The 18,219-nt window shown below is 46.0% G+C and overlaps 1 protein-coding gene and 1 long non-coding RNA gene across 7 annotated transcripts in view; one reads left to right on the top strand and one right to left on the bottom strand.

Moving 5' to 3' along the window:
- The window catches only part of LOC137309714 (zinc finger protein 521-like), a 618,054-nt gene that overhangs the window by 141,934 nt on the left and 457,901 nt on the right, over window positions 1-18,219 (bottom strand). The gene's annotated exons all lie outside the window — the stretch shown is intronic.
- LOC137305895 (uncharacterized) lies at window positions 454-17,494 on the top strand. Its single transcript, XR_010958776.1, has 3 exons — window positions 454-505; window positions 15,732-15,847; window positions 17,390-17,494. It is a non-coding gene; the product is annotated as an uncharacterized lncRNA (long non-coding RNA).

Below are 18,219 nucleotides of genomic sequence, written 5' to 3' on the forward strand. Positions count from 1 at the left end.
GCCGTGCTGTTGGGATTCAGTGTGAAAGAGCATGGTTACACAGCGCAACACTGATTACATTACAAAAAAAAAACGTGGCAATGATTTACAGTCTCCTCCAGTGTTCAGAGAGGTGGATGAAGATGTTAAAACAGCTTCTGCCAACTTGGGTTTTTTTTTTGTTCAATGGAGACGATGGGCGATTCGAAGCATTTATAAACAATACGGTCACCGGTTCCATATCTTTTACGGCTGCAGATAGAGACACCACAAGCCCCGGGTAGGACGGAGATGATTGGGTAATTCTCCCATCAATCACTGGAGCCTCACTGCCGTATGGGACTGGGATTGATTTCACGCACAGGGTTTGTATTATGTAACTATCAACAACAACTCGCATTTATACAGCGCCTTTAACGTAGTAAAACGTCCCAAGGCGCTTCACAGGAGCGATTATCAAACAAAATTTGACACCGAGCCACATAAGGAGATAGTAGGACGGGTGACCAAAAGCTTGGTCAAAGAGGTAGGTTTTAAGGAGTGACTTAAAGGTAGAGAGGCGGAGAGGTTCAGGGAGGGAATTCCAGAGCTTAGGGCCCAGGCAGCTGAAGGCACGGCCGCCAATGGTGGAGCGATTAAAATCGGGTGGAGAAATAATCAGTTTGTATTACGAGGAAAAAATTTTTAATGCAGCGTGTGGTTAGGATCTGGAATGCACTGCCCGAGGGGGTGGTGGAGGCAGATTCAATCATGGCCTTCAAAAGGGAACTGGATAAGTACTTGAAACGAAAACATTTTCAGGGCTACAGGGAAAGGGCGGGGGAGTGGGACTAGCTGGATTGCTCTTGCATAGAGCCGGCGTGGACTCGATGGGCCGAATGGCCTCCTTCCCTGCCGTAACCTTTCTATGATTCTTTCTTTCTATGTAACTATCCTACACTCACTGCAACTTGACGACTTGTCCGGTGTAGATCAGAATTACAGGCCATTCGGCCCAACTACTCCTTTCTCCCTCATGTGTTTATCTAGCTTTCCCTTAAATGCATCTATGCAAAGTAATAATCCTGCTTTTATTGGGAGACCTTGCTGTAGTTTGGGTTGCGAGTTCTGTTTGCTGCAGCTCGTGGAGACTCTTTTTAAATAGACTCTGTTTGCTGTAAAATAGACTGCTTGCTGCGAGTCCTGCCGTAAGTCCCGCCCCACCTCCAACTCATTGGACGTCACAGTGCAGCTCATTGGCTGTCCCAGTGGTGTCAATACTCCCTCTGATCTTTGAATGAACTTGCACCAGTTTGAATGCCTCCGCCACCACCCCGGGTTATTTTGTCCTCCGCCTGTTAATGTAATTGTGACTAAACAGCGAGGGAGGGGTTTCCTCACTTTATATTCACATCGAAATTTTGTGAACAACATCAGTGATCGGAAGAAATATTGAATGTGAATGACAGCTGACGAAATAGTTCCTGCCTCACAGCCCCATCTGCCTCGTCGCGAGGGAGTTCAACATTCAGGTTAGCTACAAAAACCGCAACTCGACGGCTTGTTCGGAGTAAGATCAGAATTAGATCGACTATTGCATATTTCTAGAAGGACAAGGGCAGCAGGCACATGGGAACAACACCACCCGCACGTTCCCCTCCAAGTCACACACCATCCCGACTTGGGAATATATCGGCCGTTCCTTTATCGTCGCTGGGTCAAAATCCTGGAGCTCCCTTCCTAACAGCACTGTGGGAGAACCGTCACCACACGGACTGCAGCGGTTCAAGAAGGCGGCTCACCACCACCTTCTCAAGGGCAATTAGGGATGGGCAATAAATGCCGGCCTCGCCAGCGACGCCCACATCCTATGAACAAATAAACTAAAATAATTCGGCCTAACCGGTGTTTATGCTCCACACGAGCCTCCCCCCTCCCTACTTTATCTCACCCTATCACATATCCTTCTATTCCTTTCTCCCTCATGTGTTTATCGAGCTTCCCCTTAAATGCATCTATACTAATCACCTCAACTACTCCTTGTGGTAGCGAGTTCCACATTCTCTGGGTAAAGAAGTTTCTCCTGAATTCTTCATTGGATTTATTAGTGACTATCTTATATTAGTGACCCCTAGTTTGGTCTCCCCCACAAGTGGAAACATCTTCTCTACGTCTACCCTATCGAACCCTTTCATAATCTTAAAAACCCCTATCGGGTCACCCCTCAGCCTTCTCTTTTCTAGAAACAGGCTAAGAAAGACCCCCAGCCTGTTCAGTCTTTCCCGATAGTTGTACCCTCTCAGTTCTGGTATCATCCTTGTAAATCTTTTTTGGCACCTTCTCCAGTGCCTCTATATCCTTTCTGTAATATGGAGACCAGAGCTGTGCACAGTACTCCAAGTGCGGTCTAGCCAAGGTTCCATCCAAGTTTAACATAACTTCTCTGCTTTTCAATTCTATCCCTCGAGAAGCCGTAATTGGTTGATTTGAAAGCTGAAATGGAGGCTTTCTGGAGCAAGGAGTTAACACATTGTCCCTTTCATCTCCAGGCTTAAATGCAGCCCAGACTGGCGCAATAAAAGTCAAATAAGTATTGTTATTTTTCTTCCTTTAAACTGCTTCATGGCTTCCAATTAATGTAGATTGGACTATATCAACTGCTTGCTGGGCAGAAATCATCAATCATCAATTCCTACACCCCTCCCCTTCCTCCCGCTCCTCGCCCGCCCCCCCGCCATGGGGTTTAAGAGGAGGAATACAAGAAGCTGAGAACAGCCACTTTTACCGTTTGTGGACTTGCGTGAAATCACTAGATTTGGAGAATGGCAGAAGATGCTGCTTAATTTGAATTAAAAAACAATCACTGATCCCTACGATATAAATCAAACAGCAAGAGATCGCTCACTTAATCACCGAAGCTGCCAGGGGTGGGGGTGGGGTTATGAAATTTACCAAGAGGCCTAGGCAACAGGCAACTTGACTGATTCTCAGCTCTGACCATAATCAAGGGTCAGAGTAATGTGATGTCAGGAGAGAGGAATCGAAATCGGCAGAAAAAAAATATGGAGCTTAATTCCATTCCTCCCCACGAACTCTCAATCTTCCTTGATTTTTGCCCAGCTCACTTGAAGGTGCTGACCCTTGGTGATGGACAGTTCCACAGTCCAATGATAGCATCCTACAACCACAACTTGCATTTATATAGCGCCTTTAACGCAGTAAAACGCCCCAAGGCGCTTCACAGGAGCGATTATCAAACAAAATTTGACACTGAGCCACATGAGGCGATATTAGGACAGGTGACCAAAAGCTTGGTCAATGAAGTAGGTTTTAAGGAGCGTCTTAAAGGAGGAGAGAGAGGCAGAGAGGTTTAGGGAGGTAATTCCAGAGCTTAGGGCCCAGGCAGCTGAAGGCACGGCCGCCAACGGTGGGGGCGAAGAAAACCAGTGATGCACAAGAGACAAGAATTGGAGGAGCACAGAGATCTCGGAGGGTTGCAGGGCTGGAGGAGGTTGCAGAGATAGGGGGGGGCGAGGTCCTGCAGCCTCCCCAAATGACCATTCCTTTATGTGTCAGTGTCATCAGGTTATTGCACCATATTGGGCAACACAGCCAAGCTTGATCCTTTTCATAGAATCACACAGCACAGAAGGAGGCCATTCAGCCCATCGTGCCTGTGCCGGCTCTTTGAAAGAGCTATCCAATTAGTCCCACTCCCTTGCTCTTTGCGCATACCCCTGCGAATTTTTCCCCTTCAAGTATTTATCCAATTCCCTTCTGAAAGTTACTATTGAATCTGCTTCCACCGCCCTTTCAGGCAGCGCATTCCAGATCATAACAACTCGCTGTGTAAAAAAAAATTCTCATCTCCCCTCTGGTTCTTTTGCCAATTACTTTAAATCTGTGTCCTCTGCCACTGGAAACAGTTTCTCCTCATTTACTCCATCAAAACCACGTATAATCTTGAACACCTCTATTAAATCTCCTCTTAACCTTCTCTGCTCCAAGGAGAACAATCCCAGCTTCTCCAGTCTCTCCACATAACTGAAGTCCCTCATACCTGGAACCATTCTAGTAAATCTCTTCTGCACCCTCTCTAAGGCCTTCACATCTTTCCTAAAGTGCGGTGCCCAGAATTGAACACAATACGCCAGTTGTGGTCGAACCAGTGTTTTATAAAGATTCATCATCACTTCCTTGCTTTTGTACTCTATGCTTCTATTTATAAAGCCCAGGATCCCTTATGCTTTTTTAACCGCTTTCTCAAACTGCCCTGCCACCTTCAATGGCCTGTGCACATATACCCCCAGATCTCTCTGTTCCTGCACCCACTTTAGAATTGTGCCCTCTACTTTATATTGCCTCTCCTCGTTCTTCCTACCAAAGTGTATCACTTCGCACTTTTCTGCGTTAAATTTAATCTGCCATGTGTCTGCCCATGCCACCAGCCTGTCTATATCCTCTTGAAGTCTATCACTATCCTCCTCACTGTTCACTACCGTTCCAAGTTTTGTGTCATCTGCAAATTTTGAAATTGTGCCCTGTACACTCAAGTCCAAGTCATTAATATATTTCAAGAAAAGCAGTGGTCCCAGCACTGACCCCTGGGGAACACCACTGTACACCTCCCTCCAGTCCGAAAAACAATCGTTCACCACTACTCTCTGTTTCCTGTCACTAAGCCAATTTTGTGTCCATGCTGTCACAGCCCCTTTTATTCCATGGGCTTCAATTTTGCCGACAAGCCTATTATATGGCACTTTATCAAACGCCTTTTGGAATTCTATATACACATCAACCGCATTGCCCTCGTCAACCCTCTCTGTTACCTCAACAAAAAACTCAATCAAGTTAGTTAAACAAAATTTGCCTTTAACAAATCCGTGCTGGCTTTCCTAAGTTAATCTGTTAACTCTGTCCCGGATTATCGTTTCTAAAAGTTTCCCGATCATTGAGGTTAAACTGACTGGCCTGTAGTTGTTGAGTTTATCCTTACACCCTTTTTTGAACAAGGGTGTAACATTTGCAATCCTCCAGTCCTCTGGTACCACCCCCGTATCTAAGGATGTTTGGAAGATTATGGCCAGTACCTCCGCAATTTCCACCCTTACTTCCCTCAGCAACCTAGGGTGCATCTCATCCGGACCGGGTGACTTATCTACTTTAAGTACAGCCAGCCTTTCTAGTACCTCCTCTTTATCAATTTTTAGCCTATCCAGTATCTCAACGATATCTTCCTTTACTGAGACTCTGGCAGCATCTTCTTCCTCAGTAAAGACAGATGCAAAGTACTCATTTAGTACCTCAGCCATGTCCTCTGCCTCCATGCACAGATCTCCTTTTTGGTCCCTAATCGGCCCCACCCCTCCTCTTACTACCGTTTACTATTTATATGCCCATAGAAGTCTTTTGGGTTCCCTTTTATGTTAGTTACCAGTCTATGCTCATACTCTCTCTTTGCCCCTCTTATTTCCTTTTTCACTTATCCTCTGAACTTTCTATATTCAGCCTGGTTCTCACTTGTATTATCAACCTGATATCTGTCATTCGCCCCCCTTTCTCTGCTCCATCTTACTCTCTATCTCTTTCGTCATCCAGGGAGCTCTGGCTTTGGTTGCCCTACCTTTTCCCCCTTGTGGGACTGTACCCGGACCATCTCCTCTTTAAAGGCTGCCCATTGTTGGGTTTTCTTGCTCACCATTTCCACATAACACTGTACAATTCAGGAGCAACAGAGGAAATTAGGGAGCCCATTGGTGTACCACCTGTTTGTTTCCAGCTTTCACTGCCGGAGATAAAATGTGTCATTGTCGGTCCCAGATACGTCACAGACAAAAGGTCTTTTGTCACATCAGTTCCACATGCGTCATTCTGCACAGTTTAATTAAGGAGAGGCTGAGTATTGCTTCCTGGAGTATTCATGTACAATGAAGCCACATTAAAGGGAAGGAATATTTGATCATCCTTCAGTTTCATTTCCATTATATTTCTTTTGTTGCATCTAGAGTTGCATGTGTATATATTCCTTGTGCATGGTTACTGATGGGGCACAGCTAACCCACAATCCCATACCCCAGTACAAGTCACTACCACCCACCCACAATCCCATACCCCAGTACAAGTCACTACCACCCACCCACAATCCCATACCCCAGTACATCACTACCACCCACCCACAATCCCATACCCCAGTACAAGTCACTGTCACCCACCCACAATCCCCTACCCCAGTACATCACTACCACCCACCCACAATCCCATACCCCAGTACATCACTACCACCCACCCACAATCCCATACCCCAGTACGTCACTACCACTCACCCACAATCCCCTACCCCAGTACGTCACTGTCACCCACAATCCCCTACCCCAGTACGTCACTGTCACCCACAATCCCATACCCCAGTACGTCACTGTCACCCACCCACAATCCCATACCCCAGTACGTCACTACCACCCACCCACAATCCCCTACCCCAGTACGTCACTGTCACCCACAATCCCCTACCCCAGTACATCACTACCACCCACCCACAATCCCATACCCCAGTACGTCACTACCACCCACCCACAATCCCCTACCCCAGTACGTCACTACCACCCACCCACAATCCCATACCCCAGTACGTCACTACCACTCACCCACAATCCCCTACCCCAGTACGTCACTGTCACCCACAATCCCCTACCCCAGTACATCACTACCACCCACCCACAATCCCATACCCCAGTACGTCACTACCACTCACCCACAATCCCCTACCCCAGTACGTCACTGTCACCCACCCACAATCCCCTACCCCAGTACGTCACTACCACCCACCCACAATCCCCTACCCCAGTACGTCACTGTCACCCACAATCCCATACCCCAGTACGTCACTGTCACCCACCCACAATCCCCTACCCCAGTACGTCACTACCACCCACCCACAATCCCCTACCCCAGTACGTCACTGTCACCCACAATCCCATACCCCAGTACATCACTACCACCCACCCACAATCCCATACCCCAGTACGTCACTACCACCCACCCACAATCCCATACCCCAGTACGTCACTACCACCCACCCACAATCCCATACCCCAGTACATCACTACCACCCACCCACAATCCCCTACCCCAGTACATCACTACCACCCACCCACAATCCCATACCCCAGTACGTCACTACCACCCACCCACAATCCCCTACCCCAGTACGTCACTACCACCCACCCACAATCCCATAACCCAGTACGTCACTGTCACCCACCCACAATCCCATACCCCAGTACATCACTACCACCCACCCACAATCCCCTACCCCAGTACATCACTACCACCCACCCACAATCCCATACCCCAGAACATCACTACCACCCACCCACAATCCCATACCCCAGTACGTCACTACCACCCACCCACAATCCCATACCCCAGTACGTCACTACCACTCACCCACAATCCCCTACCCCAGTACGTCACTACCACCCACCCACAATCCCATACCCCAGTACGTCACTACCACCCACCCACAATCCCATACCCCAGTACGTCACTACCACTCACCCACAATCCCATACCCCAGTACATCACTACCACTCACCCACAATCCCATACCCCAGTACGTCACTACCACCCACCCACAATCCCATACCCCAGTACGTCACTACCACTCACCCACAATCCCATACCCCAGTACATCACTACCACTCACCCACAATCCCATACCCCAGTACGTCACTACCACCCACCCACAATCCCATACCCCAGTACGTCACTGTCACCCACCCACAATCCCATACCCCAGTACATCACTACCACCCACCCACAATCCCATACCCCAGTACGTCACTACCACCCACCCACAATCCCATACCCCAGTACGTCACTACCACTCACCCACAATCCCCTACCCCAGTACGTCACTGTCACCCACAATCCCATACCCCAGTACGTCACTACCACCCACCCACAATCCCATACCCCAGTACGTCACTACCACCCACCCACAATCCCATACCCCAGTACAAGTCACTACCACCCACCCACAATCCCATACCCCAGTACGTCACTGTCACCCACAATCCCATACCCCAGTACGTCACTACCACCCACCCACAATCCCATACCCCAGTACGTCACTACCACCCACCCACAATCCCATACCCCAGTACGTCACTACCACCCACCCACAATCCCCTACCCCAGTACGTCACTGTCACCCACCCACAATCCCATACCCCAGTACGTCACTACCACCCACCCACAATCCCATACCCCAGTACGTCACTACCACCCACCCACAATCCCCTACCCCAGTACGTCACTGTCACCCACCCACAATCCCATACCCCAGTACGTCACTACCACCCACCCACAATCCCATACCCCAGTACGTCACTACCACCCACCCACAATCCCCTACCCCAGTACGTCACTGTCACCCACCCACAATCCCCTACCCCAGTACGTCACTGTCACCCACCCACAATCCCATACCCCAGTACGTCACTACCACCCACCCACAATCCCCTACCCCAGTACGTCACTACCACCCACCCACAATCCCATACCCCAGTACGTCACTACCACCCACCCACAATCCCATACCCCAGTACATCACTACCACCCACCCACAATCCCATACCCCAGTACGTCACTGTCACCCACCCATGAACCCCATACCCCAGTATGTCTCTGCTTGCATAAGGAAATTTTACGGTAAAAATGAACATGAAAAAACACATATTTTATGTTTAGAGGTTTATTACGACAAAAAGGATTAATTTGCAGGTTAAAATGTCAGCCCTTTTTTCCCCTTTAAAATCTCGTTACATTTTGCATATTCTGTCTCCCTTTCCCATTATTATTGAGATCGTAAAGGAGCTCACAGTCACTAGCTGATCATTTTGTCATCAAATTATATTACCTTTATACTCCCTTCCTCCCGCTGGTATTAAAAAAAAAACTGCTATAATCTTGAAAAACTGCACAAGAAACACTTTGGGCTCCACAAGATGCTGCAAATGTGACTGCAAACCAGCTACCCGGCAGTAAATAAACACCAGTGACCGAGTAACAACCAATTATTTCTGCACAGCACCTTACCTAGAACTGACAAAATTCCACACAAATGCTCCCTAGAGGGGGAGTCGAAACGTCGTGGGCTGGCATTTAAGTGGGACCGGGTATAAGGCCATAAGAGATAGGAGCAGGAGTAGGCCATTCGGCCCCTTGAGCCTGCTCCGCCATTCAATGAGATCATGGCTGATCTGATTTTTACATCATCTCCACTTTCCTGCCTTTTCCCCATATCCTTTGACTCCCTTGCTGATCAAAAATTTGTCTAACTCAGCCTTGAATGTATTCAATGACTCGGCCTCCACAGCTTTTTGGGGTAAAGAATTCCAAAGATTCATGACCCTCTGGGAGAAGAAATTCCTCCTCATTTCCGTCTTAAAGGGGCGACCCCTTATTCTGAGTCTATGCCCCCTAGTTTTAGATTCCCCCATGAGGGGTAACATCCTCTCAGCATCTACCCTATCGAGTCCCCTCAGAATCTTGTATGTTTCAGTAAGATCTCCTCTCATTCTTCTAAACTCCAATGAGTATAGACCCAACCTGTTCAATCTTTCCTCATAAGACAAGGCAAATAAGGCAAAGGAGAATCCAAAGAGCTTCTACAAATACATAAAGGGCAAAAGGGTAACTAGGGAGAGAGTAGGGCCTCTTAAGGATCAACAAGGTCATCTATGTGCAGAACCACAAGAGATGGGTGAGATCCTGAATGAATATTTCACATCGGTATTTACGGTTGAGAAAGGCATGGATGTTAGGGAACTTGGGGAAATAAATAGTGATGTCTTGAGGAGTGTACATATTACAGAGAGGGAGGTGCTGGAAGTCTTAACGCACATCAAGGTAGATAAATCTCCGGGACCTGATGAAATGTATCCCAGGACGTTATGGGAGGTTTGGGAGGAAATTGCGGGTCCCCTAGCAGAGATATTTGAATCATCCACCGCTACAGGTGAGGTGCCTGAAGATTGGAGGGTAGCAAATGTTGTGCCTTTGTTTAAGAAGGGCGGCAGGGAAAAGCCTGGGAACTACAGACCGGTGAGCCTGACATCTGTAGTGGGTAAGTTGTTAGAGGGTATTCTGAGGGACAGGATCTACAGGCATTTGGAGAGGCAGGGACTAATTAGGAACAGTCAGCATGGTTTTGTGAGAGGAAAATCATGTCTCACGAATTTGATTGAGTTTTTTGAAGGGGTAACCAAGAAGATAGATGAGGGCTGTGCAGTAGACGTGGTCTACATGGACTTCAGCAAAGCATTTGACAAGGTACCGCATGGTAGGGTGTTACATAAGGTTAAATCTCATGGGATCCAAGGTGAGGTAGCCAATTGGATACAAAATTGGCTTGACGACAGAAGACAGAGGGTGGTTGTAGAGGGTTGTTTTTCAAACTGGAGGCCTGTGACCAGCGGTGTGCCTCAGGGATCGGTGCTGGGTCCGCTGTTATTTGTTATTTATATTAATGATTTGGATGAGAATTTAGGAGGCATGGTTCGTAAGTTTGCAGATGACACCAAGATTGGTGGCATTGTGGACAGTGAAGAAGGTTATTTAGGATTGCAACGGGATCTTGATAAATTGGGCCAGTGGGCCGATGAATGGCAGATGGAGTTTAATTTAGATAAATGTGAGGAGATGCATTTTGGCAGATCGAATCGGGCCAGGACCTACTCCGTTAATGGTAGGGCGTTGGGGAGAGTTATCGAACAAAGAGATCTAGGAGTACAGATTCATAGCTCCTTGAAAGTGGAGTCTCAGGTGGATAGGGTGGTGAAGAAGGCATTCAGCATGCTTGGTTTCATTGGTCAGAACACTGAATGCAGGAGTTGGGATGTCTTGTTGAAGTTGTACAGGGCATTGGTGAGGCCACACTTGGAATACTGTGTACAGTTCTGGTCACCCTATTATAGAAAGGATATTATTAAACTAGAAAGAGTGCAGAAAAGATTTACTAGGATGCTACCGGGACTTGATGGTTTGACAGACTGGGACTTTTTTCCCTGGAGAGTAGGAGGTTAAGGGGTGATCTTATAGAAGTCTATAAAATAATGAGGGGCATAGATAAGGTAGATAGTCAAAATCTTTTCCCAAAGGTAGGGGAGTCTATAACGAGGGGGCATAGATTTAAGGTGACAGGGGAGAGATACAAAAGGGTCCAGAGGGGCAATTTTTTCACTCAAAGGGTGGTGAGTGTCTGGAATGAGCTGCCAGAGGCAGTAGTAGAGGCGGGTACAATTTTGTCTTTTAAAAAGCATTTGGACAGTTACATGGGTAAGATGGGTATAGAGGGATATGGGCCAAGTGCAGGCAATTGGGACTAGCTTAGTGGTATAAACTGGGCGACATGGACATGTTGGGCCGAAGGGCCTGTTTCCATGTTGTAACTTCTATGATTCTATGATAACCCTTCCATACCCGGAATCAACCTAGTGAACCTTCTCTGAACTGCCTCCAATGCAAGTATGTCCTTCCTTAAATAAGGGCACCAGAACTGTATGCAGTACTCCAGGTGTGGTCTCACCAGCACCCTGTACAGTTGTAACATGACTTCCCTGCTTTTATATTCCATCCCCCTAGAAATAAAGGCCAATATTCTGTTTGCCTTCCGGATTACCTGCTGCACCTGTATGTTGACTTTTTGTGTTTCATGTATGAGGACACCCAGATCCCTCTGTACCGTAGCATTTTGTAGTATTTCTCCATTCAAATAATGTTTTGCTTTTTTATTTTTCCTCCCAAAGTGGATGAATGAATGTCGTGCCCATGATATGCGATTCTGCCAACCCAAACAAGAGAGGTGCATGAACCTAGACTGAAAATGATCACCTGCACTGATGATTTGTTTGTGGGGGTGAAACGGGACATGGGGGTGCAAAATGGGCAGAATCGCATCCGTCGCCCGTTATACGCCCGTTGACTTCAATAAATTGAACATCGGGCGCGATGTTCCAACTGTTTCGCGTTCCCGCCCATGTCCAATTCCACCCCCAGTATTTCCTGCATGCTCCATTTCGCTCTCTGACCACCCAAAATCAAACATTGGGTAATCACATGGGGTACGAGCATGGCCTCTAAACAGAAGGAAATAAATATGCGAACATGTAACATTGTGGGAGGTCTGTAGCAGATATCGACCGTCCCAGGTAAATGAGCATGTCCAAGCAGATATCGACCGTCCCAGGTAATGAGCATGTCCAAGCAGATATCGACCGTCCCAGGTAAATGGGCATGTCCAAGCAGATATCGACCGTCCCAGGTAAATGGGCATGTCCAAGCAGATATCGACCGTCCCAGGTAAATGAGCATGTCCAAGCAGATATCGACCGTCCCAGGCAAATGGGCATGTCCAAGCAGATATCGACCGTCCCAGGCAAATGGGCATGTCCAAGCAGATATCGACCGTCCCAAGTAAATGGGCATGTCCAAGCAGATATCGGATGGCACAAACTCACTTTCCCATGATTATAAGATACGGTCCCTTCTCTTACTCTTGTCATGTGCTGAGATGGAATTAAAGGGAGTTTTCACACAAGGGTAGTGGAAATCTGGAACTCTCTCCCCAAAAAAGTTGTTGAGTCTTGGGGTCAATTGAAAATCTCAAAACTGAGATTGATAGATTTTTGTTAGGCAAGGGTTATAGAACCTCGGCGGGTAGATGGAGTTGAGGTCATGATGTAACTGAATGACCGAACAGGCTTGAGGGGCTGAAAGGCCTACTCCTGTTCCTTTGTGTGCATTTGACCATCCTTTCTCAAGACCAACAATAAATGGACAGTGCAGTTACACAAATCCACACTTTTCTAGACTTCAGCCATATGAAGGAGAATTCCACTCAACACAATGCAAGCTTGCACCATTCACAAATAGACAGAGCAGGCTGGGGCTCTTTTCTTTGGAAAAGAGAAGACTGAGGGGTGACCTGATGGAGATCTTTAAAATTATGAAGGGGTTCGATAGGATGGATGGAGAGAAGATATTTCCACTTGTGGGGGAGTCCAAAACTAGAGGCCATAAATATAAGATAGTCACTAATAAATCCAATAGGAATTCAGGAGAAACTTTTTTACCCAGAAAGTGGTGAGAATGTGGGACTCGCTACCTCATGGAGTAGTTGAGGTGAATAGTGTAGGTACATTTAAGGAGAAGCTGGATAAACACATGAGGAAGAAAGGAATAGAAGGATGTGCAGATAGGGTGAGATGAAATAGGAAGGGAGGAGGCTCGTGTGGAGCAGTTGGGCCGAATGGCCTGTTTCTGTGCTGTAAATTCTAGTAAATACTACGCTGGACATAAAAAGCTACTATTAAGGATTTTTAAGCAAGCAGATTTTGATGGAAACATATTGCAGGTCTTTGAGGTCCCATGGAGAAGCTACAGTAATTCTTCGGGTGCAGTATCCTGGCACTTGTAGAATGGCAAAGCAGTGGGCACAAAATGGCACACGCCTACTTAGAATCTTGGAACCTTACAGCACAGAAGGAGGCCATTCGGTCCGTCGTGCCTGTGCCGGCTCTTTGAAAGAGGTGTCCAATTTAGTCCCACTTTTTCCCCATAACCCTGCAAATTTGTCCTCTTCAAGTACGTGTCCAATTACCTTTTGAAAGTTCCAATGGAATCTGCTTCCAACACCCTTTCAGGTAGTGTGTTCCAGATCTGAACAACCCTCTGTCTGAAAAAAATTCTCCTAATTTCCCCTCTAGTTCTTTTGCCAATTATTTTAAATCTATGGCCTCTGATTACTGACCTACTTGTCAGAGGAAACAGTTTCTCCCTACTTGATCTATCAAAACCCTTCATAATTTTGAATACCTGTTAGGTCTCCCCTTGACCTTCTCTCCTCCCAGGAGAACAATCCCAGCCTCTCCAAACTCTCCACATAACTGAAGTCCGGCATCTCCGGCATCATCCAGGTAAACCTCCTCAGTACCCTCTGCAAGGCCTTGACATCCTTCCTAAAGTGCCCAGAACTGTACAAAACACTCCAGCTGAATGTGTTTAATCACCAAACTGATTCTGCCAAAACTCACTGAAACGTCACTCATTATCAGAACCTAGGACTCAGAATTCTATTCTCACTTTTAAATCGACTTGTCATCCAGCGCTTGCGGTTTGACTGCATTCGGATTGGTTCCCTGTTGTGCAAAAACTGCTCCATCTTCACTTTTTGCAAAATCAATTACCAAACCTCACCTAGCTCATCTTATTACCAGAGGCATTGGGGAGTCTCAAGGAAATTACTGGCTAAGTCACTGCTGAAAATTCGAGATAATTCTGCAAATCTGTTAATAAAAAAAATAGTCAAAATGTTTTTTTTTTGGTTTATAAGGCAACAAAAAATACCAAATCAAATATATTTTATTCTGAACATTTCATCCCTTGGCATACCTTTATATTCTGATAAAATTATGATTTTTTAATTAACAAGTACGGTGTAATGTTCAAATCCTGATGGTACTCCTTCAATGTGATGGTCAAATCCACATTCTTTCTCTGCTCCATGTTCAATGATGTCGTTTAGTTGAACCCAAATCACAGTTCACATTTGCACAACTAATTACATCATTCAGTAAAATAGTTCTCACAAAAAGAGAGCCCAATAATTTTTGGAAACAAAATCTGAGCTACCGGTTTAGAATTTTGAACTATTCAGCACCGTAATTACAATGAAAGTTCTATTGATTTGTCAGGATTTTGAAGTGGTTTTGTAATGTGAAAGATTTATTTAACCTTGTGTTTAGGCCATTACACAGTCAAATATCACACACACACACACACACACACATAAACACAAACATAGACATACACACACAAACACAGACGCGCACACACACACACATAGACAAACACACACACAAACACAGACGCACACACAAATACAAACACACACAGACACACACACACAGACACACAAATACAAACACACACAGACACACACAAAGACAAACACACACACACACAGACACACACAAAGACAAACACAGACACACACAAACACAAACACACAAACAAACAAACACAAACATATACAGACACACACAGACAAACACACAAACACAAACACACGCACGCACACATGATCTTTGTACCATACGGTTATCACACAGGGACTAAATGTAATCCTTCACCCCAAGTTCTGATCCACCACACATCATATCACCTCCTTCATTAATAGAAAGTTATTTTAAAAACGGTTCCTTTAAAGTATTTTCCTCACGAGCATCCCTTGTGTGTGGTTTTTCAAATTCAGTCAGACTGAGGAATTGTTGAATGCATCAGCTAAAAAATAACACAAGTGCACGACTTGTTCAAACCCACCAAGCCCAATTCAATCACCACTCATTTGAACACTGAGAGTTAACATCCTCCTCAAACTTCAACCGAGGAGAGTGAATGGATTGAGGAGCGCGACTCGCTTTCAAAATGGATCCAGCAACGTGCAGGGGGAGGGTCAGCACCCAGAGTAACAAACAGGTAAAAACAGGGAAAGCCTCCCTCTGTGTCCTTGGTGTCACAAAATCATAAAACATATTTAGAAATGTTGCACTTCCAATTTCACAACACCCTAATGCACAGCAGAAATCTTCCCCCCAACATCGTGTCAGAAAACCTTGATGTTGGAACCGAATAGCAATAATGGGCAAATGATGTCCAGGACACCACACTTCCTTTGGTCATTATTTTGTTCACACTCTCCTCCCTTCTAGGCTGCCTTATTGAAACCATGTTGCCAAGAAACACTCAACAGGGAGACCAATTCTAATTGTTTGTACGATCACATCTCGAAGAATGGTTCTCTCCAGGAATACAGTCCAAGCTGCAGGTAATCCACGATTTACATGATTGCTGCTATTCTTAGTTCCTTATTCTGGGCTCTGCAAAGGCTGCCTGGGTACAACACTTAGGAGGTTGATTTGCAATTTAATATCTTGGGAGGAAAATAATTTCAGCGCAATTTTATCCAAGATTATCATGGGTCGAACTATAGAAATAATTTCAAAAAAAAAAATAAATACAGGGCGGGCAAGTTGAACAGTTGACTTTTGGAGACTTGCAAGCCATTATAGGGCCTTCTCCTGGAATAATCCCTTTAAAATTCGACATCTGAATTTGTTTGGAGTGCTGAAAGATGGGGACCGAGGATGTCCAAGCAATCAGCTCCCTTTGTGCACAACTCCATCTTCGGGCAAACGTAACCATTAAATTTTAAACACGGTCATTAAATCTGAAGAACTTGCAGTTTTGGAATCACTCCATAAATATCCAATTAAAGGCTGATAAAATCTTAAACAGTTTCTGTACAAGTCTTTCCTTAATAAACCAAAAGTAAGCGACCATATATATATATATATATAGAAAGACTGATCAGGCAGGGGCTCTTTTCTCTAGAAAAGAGAAGGCTGAGGGGTGACCTGATGGAGGTCTTTAAATTTATGAAAGGGTTCGATAGGGTAGACGTGGGGAAGATGTGTCCACTTGTGAGGAATCCAAAACTATAAGATAGTCACTAATAAATCCAATAGGAGATTCAGGAGAAACCTCTTTATCCAGAGAGTGGTGAGAATGTGGAACTCGCTACCACAAGGAGTAGTTGAGGCGAATAGTGTAGATACATTTAAGGGGAAGCTCGATAAACACATGAGGGAGAAAGGAATAGAAGGATAGGCTAATAGGGTGAGATGAATTAGGGAGGGAGGAGGCTCGTGTGGAGCATAAACACCAGCATGGACATGTTGGGCCAAATGGCCTGTCGCTGTGCTGTAAATTCCATGTCATTCTATTTTTATGTAATCAAGCAAAACTGTGTTTCCCCTACATGTAGTAGCAGAATTCAGCTCCCCATTGGGGTTTCAGAGCTGCTCTAGGATTTTGCACTCATGGACGTCAGCGGCAAGATCTTGAAGAAAAAAATCGAGAGACCAGGTCTATTTCCCGTTGTCAAAACTAAGTTTGTGGAATGGCCATGTATAGACAGCAACTTAAGATGTACATAACCACGCATCTCAGTCTGCAAATACAGCTTTGGTGAACTGATGTGGAGATGCCGGTGATGGACTGGGGTTGACAATTGTAAACAATTTTACAACACCAAGTTATAGTCCAGCAATTTTATTTTAAATTCACAAGCTTTCGGAGACTTCCTCCTTCCTCAGGTAAATGTACCTGAGGAAGGAGGAAGTCTCCGAAAGCTTGTGAATTTAAAATAAAATTGCTGGACTATAACTTGGTGTTGTAAAATTGTTTACAATTGGTGAACTGAGGCATACATCAAGCATAAGCTGTTAATTCTCTAACTTCTTCCAGTTCTAACGAAAGGTCATCGACCTCAAACGTTAACTCTGCTGTTCTCTCTCTCCCTCCACAGGTGCTGCCCGACCCCCGCTGAGTGTTTTCCAGCATTTTCTGTTTTTACTTCCGGTTTCCGGCATCCGCAGTGTTTTGCTTTTGTTGAGGCATAAATCTCCCTGTCAATGAGGTGAGATGAGCATTGATGAACTCTGAACTCAATAGCTAGCGGGGGTTGAAATTGGTGTTTCACGTTAGCTTGACGTAAAACGAGCGATGACGAATGGGCCCGGTTTTTGCGCTGACCAGTTCCCTCCCCGCCCCCCCCTGTTGTGATCCAAATGATCCCATTTCGAGGTTTCGTTCCCTGTGGTAACACAGTGGTTTACAGTCACGGAACGTTCCATTTCATGGTATTTTAGGCGAGATTAAAATCACTCACAGAGGGATTTGAGCAGTGAGTTGGTTCGAAGAGCATCTTGGATTTTAAAACAAAGTGTGACACTGGACCCAAAAAAAAGGTTCCTGTGCAAGGGCGCAGCCACTTCCCATAATCTGCCATTAACTTTGCCACTGCCTAACAGTTAAAGCATGGAAATTGGATGGAAACCTGAATCTGGGAGCGATCCGGGTGTAGCGACTGCTCTTGCAGCGCCCAAAGGCAACGTTGCCGGTCGCTGGGGTGGGGGTTGACTGAGAGAACGGCCCAGGCAGTAAGTAAGTCTAGGCTTTGGGGGGGGGGGGGGGCAATCGGGAGGGGGCTGGGAGAGGTAAGAGCACGGCTGGAAGCGGCCTGCTGTTTTAATGTAGATTCAGGAGGAGCAGTTCTTGGTTCTCCCCACTCCACATTTAGATCAACTGTAAAGTTTCAGAATTAACCTTCTTTGGTGGAGGAGGGGTTTCCAGCAG

Source organism: Heptranchias perlo, chromosome 3, assembly GCF_035084215.1.
Source record: "Heptranchias perlo isolate sHepPer1 chromosome 3, sHepPer1.hap1, whole genome shotgun sequence".
Taxonomy (NCBI): Eukaryota; Metazoa; Chordata; class Chondrichthyes; order Hexanchiformes; family Hexanchidae; genus Heptranchias; species Heptranchias perlo.